Genomic DNA, 15,297 nt, shown 5'->3' with positions numbered 1-15,297 from the left:
TTGCCTTCAAACCTCCCAGGCAGACACCTTTTCTCAGGGCAGTGACACCTCTGAGGCCGAGATACCTGCACAAAAACCTCATTTTTGTCTGCTATTGAGTGTTATTTGTCTGCTATTGAGATGAACATGCAAGGTGTGGTCATCAAAACTTCATCTTTGCCTGGTTGATATTAAACAAGTCACAGAGAGTCAGAAGCCCGAATGTCTGTGTTAGACTGAGCTGGCCTTCCTAAAGCATGAAAGATTGTTTGCCTGCCTAGAAATGCAGTGTATATGGAGCTGTGTGTATGTTCAAGCAGGGGAGAGACCATAAAAATAGGTGGCAGAGAGAACAAAACACTTAAACTGATTTAGAGCAGGGAAAACACAAGATGGCACAAGTAGCATTTCAAGGATGCTGTGTGAAGTTGAGAAACCAGTAATTCCTGCACTGCCTTAAAGCCACAACCCCCTCCATGGAAAATACTGAGCAGCACAATTGCTCCATAAATCGCTGTGCTTGCCCAAGAAAGGTCCCTGGGCAATAGCTCATCGGGGTGTCAGCCAACCATAGGAGGCATCCTAAACCTGTCTGTGCAGACTGTGTTATTTTACACCTCAGATAAGGTGTTTGCTCTCAGGAGATGCTGCCTCAAGTGGCTCCCTGGCCTGGGTTTGCTGTGCAGCTCCCTGGGCCCTGCGCTCGTGTGTTGTCCTCAAAGGAGTGTCCTGTACCAGGAGCCACAAGGTGCACTGGATGGTGCTGCTGCCTGACTGCTTGGTGACATTCCCACAGGGATGGGGAGGTGAGAGCTTGTGGATGGGTGTGGAGGGCACACAGCAAAGCTGGGGCTGCAGTAAACATCCCCTCCCTGTGCTCAGCCACCTCCTGACACGAGCTGAGCACGCTGGGTCCCTACCAAGGGCAGAGAAGCTGAGCAGTCCTGGTGTTGCTCAGAACCCAAAGCTTTGTGTAACTCCAAAGCTGTGGCTGCAGCGCTGAGCTGATGCCTGGCCATACCCTGGGAGCTTGCCCTGTGTCCTGCTGGGACCTCAGGAACCTGGCCTGGAGCCTGCTCACAAATCTGTCCTGAATGTGCAGCCAAACCCCGGTCTAATCCCCTCGGGCAGTTCAGGTCTTCAGGAGGAATCTGTAGCTCTGATTTCTCTTCCATTCTTGCAGCCGTGGGATGGATCCCAGGATGGCAGTCAGTGGGAACAGCCTTCCTGACTCATGCTGACACATCATCTCTGGGCTCTCCACTGGGCCACTCTCTCCTCCCCTTCTTCTGGTGTGCCCCACACTCAGGGCTTTGATTCCTTCTTTGCAAAAAATGTGCTGTACTGTTGATGTTAATGGGAGCCTTGAGACTGCAGCTGGGCCATAACATTATCCTGCTTTCCTTTCTTCCTTCACATCAGAAGCTGACTTCAATTAAACCCCACCTTTCCCATTGCTCTGTGTTTAATGAGAAGTGTTTCCCAGTTGCTTGTATCGGAACACTGAATCCCCAGTCCTCCTGCTAAGCCTTTTTAGTGTCTTCCTCACACTCTCCAACAAGGATTTGGATTTGAGATGCTCCTGCCTTCCCCAGCTGAGCGCCTCACCTCTTCCGCTGGGTGCTGTGGGCCCCGTTGGAGGCTGGCACAGAGCACGTGGGGCTGTGCCTCAGCTGCTGGCAGGGAAACCCATGGAAAACACATTTCTGAGAGCTCTGGCCAGTGCCCTGCTGCAGGGCCGTCTGTTTTTGCAGTGTTTCATCTTTAAGGGATTTACCATTTCCACAGAGCTGTGTTGAACTCTGTGTTTTAGCAGTGCCTACCTGTCCTAGGTGATGGATGGGGTTGGATGGAGCAGCTCCCATCCCAGCAGGTGAACAAGTGATGCCACAGGGCTCCCAGTCCCATGTGCTCCCAGCAAGGACCACATTCCCTGGGCTTGCCCTCCACAGCCACTCCAAAAGCTGCCTGGATCTGGGCAAAGGTGGCCTGGCAAACTCCACTGGGGAAGTGCCCTGGCAGATACACTCAAGCCTCCAACACCAAAATTACCTGTGCTTACAAACCAAGCACAAAAGGCATCGCTGCCTTAATTGCCAGATTCTTCTGACTCACAGGAGCGCTCGGTGTTCGGGATACTGGAATTAGCTCCCTCTGTAATTAGCTCCCCTTCAGAAGATGCGCTGCCTCTGTGCCTCGTTTTTCCCTGACCTCGCTCTGCCGCTTCCCTAATTGCCTCTCTGGAGCGCGGAGCCGGCAGGGCAGGGCTGGGCTGCAGCAGATGCTTCCCGAAAGCCAGAGCTCAGCGCTGCCGAGGTGCTCAGGATGTTAATTAGGTCGATAGCCCAATCACCGAGCTGCTGGGTAATGATCAGTGTCTCCTGCAAGGGCCACAGCCCGTGGCCGGTGTCTGCCAGCTCCCAACATCCCGCCTGGAAAATCCTCCGGCAAAGGGCACCGAGACCCCCCAGCTCTGCATTAGAGCTTATCAGGGGCCAGCGTTTGCAGGGAGGCATGTGAAAATGTCAGCACAGATGGAGATTAAGCTGTCTTCACCTCACGTCAAAACTGCCATCTGCTTCTCTCCTGCACAGCTTTAATCAGATTTTCTCCAGAAAAAAAAAGGGAGCGAGAGGGATGGGGAGGGCTCTGCAACTCCCTGGACTTCCTGTGCTCGTGTGCAGGGGAGCTGCAAGGGGTTTGTCTGGACATTTCCCATGGAAAGGCTCTGTGTGGCTTCCTTTGGAAAGGCAGGAGCGGGTAGCAAGGACTCACATCCCGCTGCAGAGTGGGGAGAAGGAAAGCCATTATTTGAGAAGAAAGCAAAAGTGGACCTTGTCCTCCAACGCTGTTTTTGTTTGTTTAATCAACCAGCAAAGCCAAGTTTTCAGCTGATGAGGCTTTACCAGGAGCCTGCTTGGTTCCCCAAGTTGATCCCACCCCCGCACTCTCATGAGCAACGTGCTGAGGAAGACAAGTGGGTAACAAAAAACCCCAACTAATGGGAGAGTTGGACAGTTTGCTCCACAGTCACACCACAATTTCAGTCTTGCCTTGCCTTCCAAGCCCAGTATGTTCGAAGCTAAATATGCCACTGCTAAGTTGAGGAGAAATCAGTTCAGAGAACACAGTGTTTTTGTAGGGACACGAAGACTGGCTGAGCATTAACCATATGTGTCCAAAGCCCACGAGATAAGCTGATGGAGGAGTTTCTGACACGGCTCACAAATCACAGTTTGTGTGGAGTGAGGCTTTGCCTTCTCCTGCTGAGCACCTGGTACACCACGATCTCACAGACTTCCCTTCAGATCTGCTCAGCAGCCAGTTGTTCCCATCTGGAGTTCCTACAGCTGACCATTCCTTTCCAGGAGGACTTATGCCAACCAAGCAGCATCTCTTTTTTGTTTCAAATCATCTCCAACTCAGCTCTGAATCTGTGCAGTTCATTTGTGAGTCTACTCATCCCAAATCCTGGCAGTCCTTCCCATGTGGAGGTGTCAGCCAGCTTGAGAAGTGTTTTCTCCGTTCCATCATCGGGACCATTAATGAAAGTGCTGAAAGCTCAGTCCATACTGCAAGCATTGTATTTTGACAGTAATCTGTCAATGATTGCTCCATCTATAATTTTCTAACCAGTTTTGCAACTACCCAATAATATATTCACTTAGATGATATTTTTCTAGCTCATGGAAGTATCAGAGGAGACAGTGTCAAAAGCCTGACTAAAATCAAGATCTATGACATGGTCTGTTTCTTCTCTATCCAGAAGGCTTTTTGCACTGTCATAAAGGAAAATTAGATTGGTTTGACATATTTGTTCTTGACAAATCCATACAGACTGTTACTCATCCCTTTATACTCCTCTGTGAGCTCACAGATAGACTATTTGATTATCCACTTCAGTGTTTTCTGAAAACTGAAGTTTTATAGGTTTGAAAGGGAAGCTCCTGACTCTCTGTCTTCTTATTTAACATTTCAAAGGTTGGCATTTAAAAATGTCTCCTGTCTTTCAAGTTTTCCAGTGCCTTACACAGCGAATCCTTAAAACCAATGGTCAATTCTTCCAGTATCTGCCCAGCTTGTGCTGTAGGTACCACACAATGAAGTTCACCAAGACACAGGCAGATAAGAACATCGACATTTTGGGGGGCACCTCTGTGTTCCTCTCAGTATTTTCTGTTTATTGGAGTTGTTCCTTGCATGAAAGATATTCCAATTAAGTGCACATTAAATCCTGTCCCAGGAACCTTTGGGAAGCTTTGCTCTGGATGCATTCCTGGACTGTCTGCTACAGGCTGGTATCCACTCCCCAGTACAAGATGGGAGCTGCTGGAGAGCTTCCAGTGCTTCCATGCCCTGGTGTGCCCCAGTCCCTGGCAGAGTGGCATGGAGATGGCACAGGAGTGGGAAAGAGCTGGTCCCTTTACTGGGAAGGCTGCAGTTACCTGGAGGCAGCAGCCTGGAGCCAGGCCCAGAGTTTTGAAGGACTGGGCTTTGAGGTGACCTTGAGATCAATCAAACTGATGAAGAGAGACAAGCCCTAACTCACCAGCCTGGAGAAGATGTCTCGTCAGCCTGTGGAGCTCTTAAATCATGCTCTTATTTCCAATCCATGGAATATCCATGTGATCTGTCCTTCAGGATAAACACAGCCTGAGCTCAGAGGCGCTGAGGAGCAGCAGCACAGCTGATTTCTCACAAGTCCAAAAGCCCCAGCTCCAGCAGCTGTACCTGTCCCCATTTTGCTTCCTAATCTTCACTTGCAAGTTCAGAAGCATTCCCAAGAGACTGGGTCTGCAGTCCAGAGCCTGCTGTCATGATCCATGACCCACCTGAGAGAGCAGAACACGCTCTGCTGTCCACAAAGCTGCGCTCCCAGGGGAGGCTGTAAAGGACAATGTTTCCCAGGAGGGACAAAAGGACCTGCTGGCCCTTTGCTTGACTTCTGCTCCTGCCCACGTAAGATATTTAGGAGCCGAAGTTCCTGCTTTGGAGTTTCCACAGGGAAAGTTGTGATGTCTCTGAGCAGCTGCTCCTAAATTTGCTCCATACAGAGCCACGGGATGTTGGGAGGTTTTTTACTGGATGGACTTCATCGTATAAAGAGTCCACTATAAAATCAGAACCTCCACTGCTGCCCTCGCTGCCTGTGCTGTTACTCTGGGATCTGCTTCACCTTTGTGCAGAACTGCCAAAGGTCGTTCATTTGTCAGAGACAATCAAATTTCCCTTCTGCTTCGTGAAAGATTGATGAAGTTTAAACATCTTTTATTTGATCATCTAAGCAGCTTGTCTCTGTCTATAAATTCCCTGTAGCTTGCACTTGGACTTTTATGTTTGTGCACGCAGGAAAAAAGGAGCGTACAGGAAAAAAAGGAGTGTGCAGCATTTCTGGTATAAAAATATTCCTTGGATTGTGTTGGAATCCTTTGCCCGTCATGTTTTCCTCCTCAAACCATGACCACATTAATCAGGATCACTCACAGGGTTGTTTCAAGCCCAGTCAATATTCACAAAGCTCATTCCCTTCCTTTACAAACTATTTCAGGAAGAAAAGTGCCGTAGCAAGCCATAATTCATGTATATGTCAGTAGAGGTTCAGCAGGGAGATGGAAGAAATTATTTTCATAATAATAATAAAAAAAGATTTAATTTTTCAGGGAAAAAATCTAAACAAAATCCCCAAACTTAATGGCAATAATGAGGGAAGGAGAGCATTTACAAATAAAAAAGAGTATATTTAAATAGAAACTCCTGCTATTTTTAAGAGTCCCTTGAAAACTGATTACCTGCATTGACCTGTGTCTAAAGCTATTGACAAAGATAAGCAGGGACAGGCAGTAGTCACTTCAGATTCAGTTCTGGGAGTTTGAATTAGATGGACCAAACAAGCTGGAATTATCCATTAAATCAGCAAAATCTGCTTGTCCTTTGCTTTAATGCTTGATTAATGCTGACAAGCAAAGGACGTGGAGCCGGCCCTTCCCCGGCCAGGCAGCAGCTGGGGATGTGCCTGTCCATGGCCAGAGCCCCCGTGGCAGCCCCTTCTGCTGGGAGATTGGGATGGGATCTCAGAGCTGTGGGTTTGTGGGGGAGCAGAGGCTGCCCTGGGAGCTGTGATGCATGAGGGCTTTGCAGGATTATCCTTCCTGCAGCTCGTGGGAAGAGCCTGGTGGATGCAAAACACTGTTCCCCCAAATGCTTGGGAAGTGTCCTTGTGGCCATGACTCTGGTTTTCTCTACTTTTTTTTTTTTGAAGCCTTCATGGAATGGTCAAGGAAGTGTTAGTTTGAAGTGTCCAGACTTTCAGGTTTGGCTTGGCCATAAGAAATCAAAGCTAAATCCACAGTCTTGGAGGTTAAAGATGCTCCATGGAGTTAAATCCAGTTGGGTGCTGGTCACCAGGGGTGTCCCCAGGGCTCAGCACTGGGGACAGCCCTGCTTAATGTCTTTATTGACAGTGTGGACGAAGGGACTGAGGGCACCTTCAGCCAATTTGCAGAGGACAGTGAGTTGGGTGGGAGAGCTGATTTGCTGGAGAAGGTTCTGGAGAGGGATCTGGACAGGCTGGATCATGGGTTGAGCTCAAGTGGGTGAGGCTCAACAAGGCCAAGGGAATTCCAACACCATGGAATGCTCCAGGATTGGGGCACAGCAGCTGGAAAGCTGGAAAAGGCCCTGGGAGCGCTGGTGACAGTGGGGGCACATGAACCCAGGTGTGCCCAGGTGGGCAAGAGGCCCAATGGCACCTGGATTGTGTCAGCCACAGTGTGGCAGCAGGACCAGGGCACTGACTGTCCCCTGCACTGGCACTGCTGGGACACCTCCAGTCCTGGGGCTGGAACATGCCCAGGGCAGGGAACGGAGCTGGGAAGGGGCTGGAGCCCCAGGAGTGGCTGAGGGAGCTGGAAAGGGGCTCAGGCTGGAGCAAAGGAGGCTCAGGGGGGACCTTGTGGCTCTGCACAAGTCCCTGACAGGAGGGGGCAGCCGGGGGGGTCGGGCTCTGCTGCCAGGGAACAGGGACAGGAGGAGAGGGAACGGCCTCAGGCTGGGCCAGGGGAAGCTCAGGTTGGATATTTGGGAATATTTCTTCACGAATAGGGTTATCAAGCATTGTCAGAGGCTGTCCAGGGCAGTGGGACCCTGAAGGGATTTAAAAGCAGTGGGGATGTGATGCTTAGAGACATGGCTTAGTGATGGGCTTGGCAGGAAAGGAGGGGCACAGGCGGCAAGGGAAGACAAGGCAGCCTTGCAGCCCCCTCCCTCGCCTTCCCTACCCCTCCTTTGCCTGGCCTTGCCTTGCCTACCCCTCCCTTGGTTTGAATTCCCTTCCCCTCCCCTGCCTTGCCTTCCTGAGTTAATGGTTGGGCTCGATGACCTTAAAGGCCTCTGCCAACCTAAACATTCTTTTATTCCATGAGTCTTTACAGCTCCTGGTATCCTTCACATACTCACACAGCACCTCTTCTCCAGCAGCAGAGCTCAAGCATGAAATAAAAAAATTGTTTCTGAGAGGGAGTTTGAGTTAAACAAAAATTGTGCACAAGAGGCAGCAGAACGGAAACCTTTCAGAAACAGCCTTTTAACACTGACTTTAAATGCTTTGAAGTGAAAGGTTCAGATTTCCCTGCATGTTTGCAGGTTGCCTTTGCATTTTTCAAAGCCTCTTTTCCTCTGTGCCTCCCCTTGCTCTGCATTATCTTGTTTCTGTTTGCCCTGGGCCATGAATGATTCCAATTACAGAACTGGGGTTTGCCTGCATGGCCACCCCATCCCTCTGCTGTTCCCTTTGATCAGTGTTTAACCCCCTCTCCTTGTGACAGAGTGGGCTCGTGGAAGGGGGTGGAACCTGTCCTTCCCCTGAATATGTGCTGAAAAAGAAGCAGGATGTCATTCCCAGGGCCGGATGTGTGGTCCTGCTGTGCCGTGTCTGGGGTGCCAGACCCAAACAATGAGAATTATGGTGCCATGTTGGTTCCAAATCTCTCTTGGATGTACCAGCGGGGCTGTTGGGTGATGAAATGGTTGCTGTTGTTAAGAAAAAACCCAACTCATTTCCCATCCACGTCCATGTTAATGAGCAGCTGGCAGGATCCAGCTGCAGGCTGGTGACAGGACAAGGGGACACAGTGACAGGAGGAGGGGACACAGCTTCAAGCTGCCCCAGAGAAGGTCCAGGTGGGACATCAGGAAGAATTTCTTCACAGAAAGAGTTGCTAAACATCAGAAGGGGCTGCCCAGGGAGGTTTGGAGTCCCCATCCCTGGAGGTGTCCAAGGAACAGCTGGATGTGGCACTCAGAGCTCTGGGCTGGGGACACGGTGGGGATCGGGCACAGCTGGGACTCGCTGCTCTTGGAGGTCTCAGTGATTCTGGGATTCTGTGATCAGGTGATGTGCTCCATCCTCTCACACCAAAACATTCCAGAAGCCCAGCCCTGAAAGAGAGGAGTCAGATCTTGATCCCTGCAGGAGCCAGTCTAAGCTGGTAGTATGGACTCATGGATTGATCAAATTATTTTTACAACTAATTTTTAAGGCAATTCTTATGCTTCCTGGTTTTGGGGGTAAAGCCCAATTACAGAATCCCAGGATCACTGAGGTTGGAAAAGCCCTCCAAGGTCATGGAGTCCAACCTGTGCCCGATGCCCACCTTGTCCCCAGCCCAGAGCTCTGAGTGCCACATCCAGACCTTCCTTGGACACCACCAGGGATGGGAACTCCAAACCTCCCTGGGCAGCCCCTGCCACGGCCTGAGCACCCTTTCTGGGGTGGAATTCCTCCTGAATTGCCATGTCCATGAGTGCCTGGCCCACTCCTCCTCTGGTTGGGCTGCCCTAGCAGTGCTGGTGGACTTTGCTTATCTTAGGCCCCAGCCCAGGCTGGAGAAATCTGAAATAGCTGGGGCAGCTCCAGCCCTCCTGTTTCCGAGGAAAATGCTCTGTCCTGCATCAGCCCAAGCACCTGCACTCAGGATCCCTCCAGGATATCCCCCCAACCACTTGCCCACTTCCCTGCAGTCTTGGGGAGGGCTGCACAGAGCCTGGGGAAGGAGGAGAGGTCAGCAAAGGAAGGGAAGAGGCTTTGAGGAGGGATCACAGAATCCTTAATGTTGGAAAAGACCTCCAAGATCACCAAGACCAATCTTCCTCACCCCACAAAAACAGGCAGCAGGAGGTCGTGCATCCTTCCTGCCAGGCTGAGGCCAGCAGCATTCCCAGGATATTGGAGAACTTAAAATATTTTTAAACATCAGAAATAAACTTCTCCTTGGATAGCTTGGCTTAGGATGATGGGAGAAGTTTCACAGCAAAGAATTTTTGTAATGTTTTGTTACATGAACATAAAAAAAAAAGTTGGTTAAACCTACCAGGCCAAAAAAATTTGGTTGCTGGGCTGCTGCTCTGGACAGAAGTTTTCTTCCAGTTCAAAAGAAAAACATGTCTTTTATGATGATTTGAAATTGAAAATACAAAAACAGAACTGTTGAAAAGGATGTGTTTCTCCTCTTAAAAAGAAAATAAATCAAAATAAACATTGAATAAAAAACCAAACCTTTTCAAGTAGGAAAAAGTTCCTTTTGGAAAATGCCAGAACTGAATGCTGTGAATAATTTAAATGGAGAATTCAACCCTGAGATTAAAAATATCTCATTGTTGCCAGATACACACTCTGCCCTAAAAGCAGCAGGAAGAATTCAGGTGTTTGTAGTGAAATACTTGAGACCAGGGATTTTAACTGCAACGTTGGTGTTTGAGCTGGGATCCAAACCAGATCCGAACCCAGGCCCCCACCTCAGTGGCAGTGGGAGAGCACAGAGCACACAGGAAGGCTGGGACAGAGTCAGGAGCACAAGTGAAATAATTAGAATATATTTTTGAGGCAGTTTAGCACCAGGCTCTGACTCCTGGGATTTTCCAAATGAATCAGGAAAATAACAGGAAACAGGGTTTCAGTGCAAAGCCAACACGTAAGTTTTGGTCTTGTTTGGAGTTTTCACTAATTCCCACTCTTGCTGGGGCCTTGAAGCTGGGCTTGGCTTGAGGAAGGCAGCCCAGCAGGACTGCAGGACTGTCAGAGCACCAGGAGAAGGAGCCTGGATGAGCCTGCAGAGTTCTGGACCATTTCATGGATAACAACAGTGACAGGGAACACGTGGATCACGGAGCAAGGCAGAAAGGAAGCCATAATTAAATATTCCCAAGTATAACCCCCAAATTACAGTGGACTAGGAAGTAAGCAAATGACACCCAGGAAGAGAGCAGCTGATTCTGAGCTGATTATCATAATGTAAATGCCAACAGCAATTTACTCAAATCAGAGAGGTTTTTTTTGCAGCGTGGAAAGTGGGTTTAGCCCTAATCAAAATAAAATCAATGTATATTTCAAAACAGATTAATGCTGGGAAACAAAGCAGCCATGATTGTTATTCATTATCTTCATCAGCACCGAGAGGGAATAATTTCTATTACCGCTTAATTACAGAGATGTTAACAATTAATTAAGTCAACGTGATGATAGCCAGTGATTTGGGGAATGGAGAGGAGATTGTCCTCCCTTACTGTGTTTTTGTTGCCCGTCTCAAACCACGGCTCTGCTGACAGTCCTGAGTGGTGACAGCTCAGGGAAGCAGAGGCAGGGACAGGCTGCTCCAGTGCTGCCTCGCAGTCCCCATGTCACAGCTGCTCAGGCCCTGGCTTTTGGAGAGTCCCCAGAGTCCAAGCCCTGGCTGTCAGCGTCCAGCCTCCCCTGGCTCAGCCAGCTTGGTTTGAATCTGTTCCTTCCCAGAAACTCATCACAGATTTGGGATTAAAAATCTCCTTGCTGTGAGCAGAAAGAGCTGGAAAGAGCTGGGTTGGGATCCAAGGGGCAGGAGGCAGAGCCAGCCATGCCCAGGACACCTGCAGCCACCACGGGTGCAGGGATGCTCCGGGCTCACTCAACCCCTAAACAGCCCAAAGAGTGGCAATGGGAGCAATGAGGCATCCAAGAACTGTTCCTTTCATCCAGATTTGTCACTTCTCCTCGACACACGAGGTGTCAGCTCTGAGAGGACCCTCAGGAGGCTGACCCAAACCTGTCTCTTCGGGCTTGAGTGCCCAAAACGTCTCAACCCCACACCATCACCAGCTAAGTCTGAAGGGAGAACTCATGGTCTTGAAGAAAACGAGGTTTGAACAAGAGTTGAGTCATTCAGTCCAAGTGTCAGTGTGATGCTGAATCCCCCTTCCCTGAGGGTGTCTCCTGCTGTCCCTGCCATCCCAGATGCCGAAGCTGAGGAGCCCAAACCTCTCCCCTGCACGGAGGGCTGAGCTCCCAGCGTGGCTCGAGCTGCAGGGAGCAGACAGCTCATTCATTTGAACCCTGCTGGTCCTTCCAAAGGCATCAGTCCTGCTCCTGGGACTTTGGGAAGGGATTTTAATGGCAGCCTTGCCTAAAGATCCTCTTAACTCCTGACTGCACAATTGGTGGCCAGACACCAGGAGCCCTGGGTTCAAGGGGTCCTCACTGCTGGGTTTATTGCCAGAGACTCTAAGTAATTGTTTTTAACAGGATTTTCCTTGCACTCTGTTGCAGGAAAAGTGGCCCATTTATATTCATTGTACCTTATAAATGCTCCTACCATAACAATTGCTCTTGATTATGGTGGACTTTGTTTTCCTTTGAATTTAATAGCATGAGAAAAATGACACATGACAGAACTCTAGACAGCATTCTGCTCCCCTCCCTTCTGGTGTCTTTCTGAAGTGTGATCCACAGTTTATATTGAAGAATATCTTGGATTTTTCTTTTTTCTTTTTCTTTTTGGAATGGGGAGAAAAGTGCATTAATGAGTTGGATTTGCCATAGTGCTGAGCAACTGAGTTTTTCCATAGTGCTGAGCAACTGAGTTTTTCCTTGGGTTTTCATATCCTTGACAGCTCAAAACATCAGGCCCAAATTTTTTGTAGGAAAAGGTTGACTTCCAGGGACAGGAAGCTGATTGCCAAATACACATTAGAGATTTTACTTGATAAACTGGATCCGGAATGTAATTATGGTTTTCAGTGTATTTTACTCAACTAATTTCTTGAAGGAGGTTGTTTAAGAGGGTGGACCTTGTAGGATTTATGTAGGTGCAACAGAGTCTGGTTTTTATTGTAATTAAATTAATTAAATTAATTTAATTAAAGAGAAGGATGGAGATGAAAGCATTGGGAATGAGCCCTCCTGGTCTCTCCTTAGCTAACATTTTTGCTGTTAACATCACTGAGAGCAAACCCAGGCTGCTCTGAGCACTGAAAAGTCACTTTTTTCAGCCAGCTAATGGATTTTACCCTTACAAACACCATGCAAATGTGTTGTCTGGACACAAGGTGGATGGGACCATCACCTCCTGTTACATCTCCCTCGCTAGCCAGGGCTGCAGGAACCTGTACAACCGAGGCACCTCATTCCATCCATGCTCTGGCAGGATTCTACACCTCCCTAGAGGTGCCTGATTGAACCTATTATTGCCCCAGATAATACTTAGTGTGCTACAAGTGGAATACATTCATATTTTCCTGCAACGTTCCGCTCACCCCAGGGTTTTGGCTGCTTTCATCCGCGTGCTTTTAGTCTGCACTGAATTTAATCTGCGGGGAAATAATTGTTTCTCTTACGGAGTGAGGAGTGCTCAGCCCCAGCAGCTCGGAGTGTTTAGGATGTGAGGGACATTTATTAGGCTCTTTCTGTCATTCCTTCCCCATTAATGAGCCCTCATCCCAGCAGTGTGCTCCCACAGGGCACAGATCAATGCAGATAAATGTGGCTCGAGCTCCAGCCTCCCAGTGCTCCCCCGAGGCTGCCGAGGAGGAGCCGACAGTGCTCTCGTGGTCTGAACCCCAGGACCCAGGAACACGCTGGAAACCCTGGCAGATCTGCTCTGGTGCCTCTACATGTTCCAGGGGCCCTCTGCTCCCCTCCCAGGAGCTTTGCTAATTGCTGCTGCCAGTTTGGGCTCCAGCTGCAGCCCCGGCCCCAGAGCCCAGCGGGGCTGTGCTCAGGGAAGAGCCCTGTTGTGTGCAAATGTTCATCCTGGGCTGTGCCATCCACGGCTTCGGTCACCCTGAGACCGGTTGTGGCTGCGCTCTGGCACTCTCACAGCTCAAACCTCTCACCTCCCTGCCTTGGGGCTTGTATAATCTTTCAGCTTCCTCTTTCATGGCCGTTCAGGAGCTGACAAAACATATGAGTGCTGTTAACTGTCAGGCAGTGCTGATTTCCCAAAAGCCAGGGCAGAGGATGCAGAGCGGCTCAGTGAGCAGCCAGCTGGAGGGGAGGTGGCTGAGCCACTCTGTCCCACCAGCCTGGGTCCCTCCACTGAGCTCCTGCCAGTGTATTTCTCCCCCAGCTGCCTTTGGACAGGGGCTTCTTGTTGCTCCTCTTCCTCCTCCCTCTCCTGCTTTTGCCACCATCTTTTCCTGCCCAGTGCTCCTGTTCTGGAGGATGAGCAGCAGCAGTCCCAACATCCCAGCTGCCCTGGGATATGACACAGCTGCCTCTCCCCGTGCTCACCAGCTTTCCTTACTGTTTGCTCTCTTCACACCACCAAAGAGCAGGCAGCACCCCCCAGGTTCAGTGTTTTCATGGGAAAAAGGTGGAAATTGGAGAGGGATAAACAGGAGAGAGATTTCAGACAACTTCAGCCACAATCAGGATGTGGGCAGAGAAGCTTGGTGGCCACAGTGACGCATTTCTTCATCAACCACTGCCCAGATGTCTCAGGTCACCCCCAGGTGTCCGTGGTGCCTCTTTCCCCCACGGGCAGTGCCTGTGCATGGTGCACTCCCAGCTGCCACCTTCCAGCCTGGGGACATTTGCCAGCACTGTGTGTCCTGCACATGCTGACACAATTTGGGCTGCCTTGGAGACCATGGTCAGAACTCACTCCTGTCTCCCAAAATCAACGTGCTTATGGAAAGAGGTGATGGAGGGTGAAGGAAAAAGGGCTGCTGAGAGTCTCCTTTGGGTACCTTCTTCCAGGCTGGCAAAGCAGGATGAAAACTGGGTCTTGGATTGCTCCCAAAATTGTCCAGGGCAGCAAGACAAGCCCAGGGGCTGACCAGAGATGGTGCCGAAGCTCTAATGAATAGGGCTGCAAGGTTGTTAAAGGGGCTGAAGAGTTCACAGAATCCTTAGGGCTGAAAGGGACCTCTGGGGATCATCCAGTCCAACCCCTCTGCCCAGGCAGGGTCACCAGGAGCAGGTGGGTTTGGGATATCTCCAGAGAGGGAGACTCCAGGCCCTCCCTGGGCAGCTCTTCCAGTGCTCTGACACCTTCAATGCAAAGAAATTCTCTCTCATGTTGAGGTGGAACTTCTTGTGGTTTAGTTCATGGCCATCACAAATCACAAAACATGTTTATTCCACAAAAAGCTTCGGTTTGGGGGGAACATACTTTATCTGCCTGGGAGCCACAGTGGCTGGAGGCAGATGGAGACATCCCATGAGAAAACTCCTCTCTCCCCAGCCCCTAGGAGCACCCCAGGAGAAGTGCACAGGCTTCTATCCCTGCACGATGCAGCGAATGCAGGAGGCTGCACTTCAGGGAAGCTGTGGGAACAGGAGGTGCCAGGCTCTCAAACACAAAATCCCCTGTGGGCCAGACCCCCCCTTGCCCCATTGCTGACCAGCAGCTCAGTGTGCCGTGTCCCCTGAGCCCTGGAGGTTGCTCTCCCTCAGCATGGGAATTCCATTTTGGATTTGTGAGCACTCAGAAACCTTTGTGGCACTCGAAGCACATCTTGCAGCAAGGGCTTGGCTCCTGCTGGGGATGCTCTGTCTGAGAGCTGCTGGGTGCTCTCAGGGAAGGCTCAGGAGCAGAGATCATTTCAGAGGAGAACTGTTCTCTAAGCCAAGGGTTTCCAGGTTGGAAAATGAAGGAACCAGGCCTGGCCCTGCCCCTTCTGCTCAGCCAGGACCCTCAGAGAGGCTCATTTCTCACCATCTAGAGCCCTTGTACCAGTCCAAGACATTCCTTGTCCCACCATTTCCTTTCCAATAGCACCCAAGAGCTTTCCCTGAGCCAGACCACACCTGGGACATCATCCTGTGTGACAGAGGATGCAGGGAGCCACAGTCTGCATTTTGGGATGAGGATGGCCTGACTCCTTGATAAAGGTGTTGAGCTGAGTCTGCACCTGGCCCAGTCCCTGCTCAGTCCCACAAGGCACTCCCAGCTCAGGCACACCCTGAGAAAAGACTGGATAAGACAAATGTGTGAGCATTTCTCAGCATTTTAACATGAAGACAGCAGTGCTGAGCAGGCAGGAGTTCTGTTTGATCTGTTTGATCTA

The sequence above is a fragment of the Aphelocoma coerulescens genome, chromosome 20, assembly GCF_041296385.1.
Source record: "Aphelocoma coerulescens isolate FSJ_1873_10779 chromosome 20, UR_Acoe_1.0, whole genome shotgun sequence".
NCBI classification, from domain to species: domain Eukaryota; kingdom Metazoa; phylum Chordata; class Aves; order Passeriformes; family Corvidae; genus Aphelocoma; species Aphelocoma coerulescens.
The sequence above is the reverse complement of the archived record's forward strand: the minus strand, read 5'-3'. Positions refer to the sequence as shown.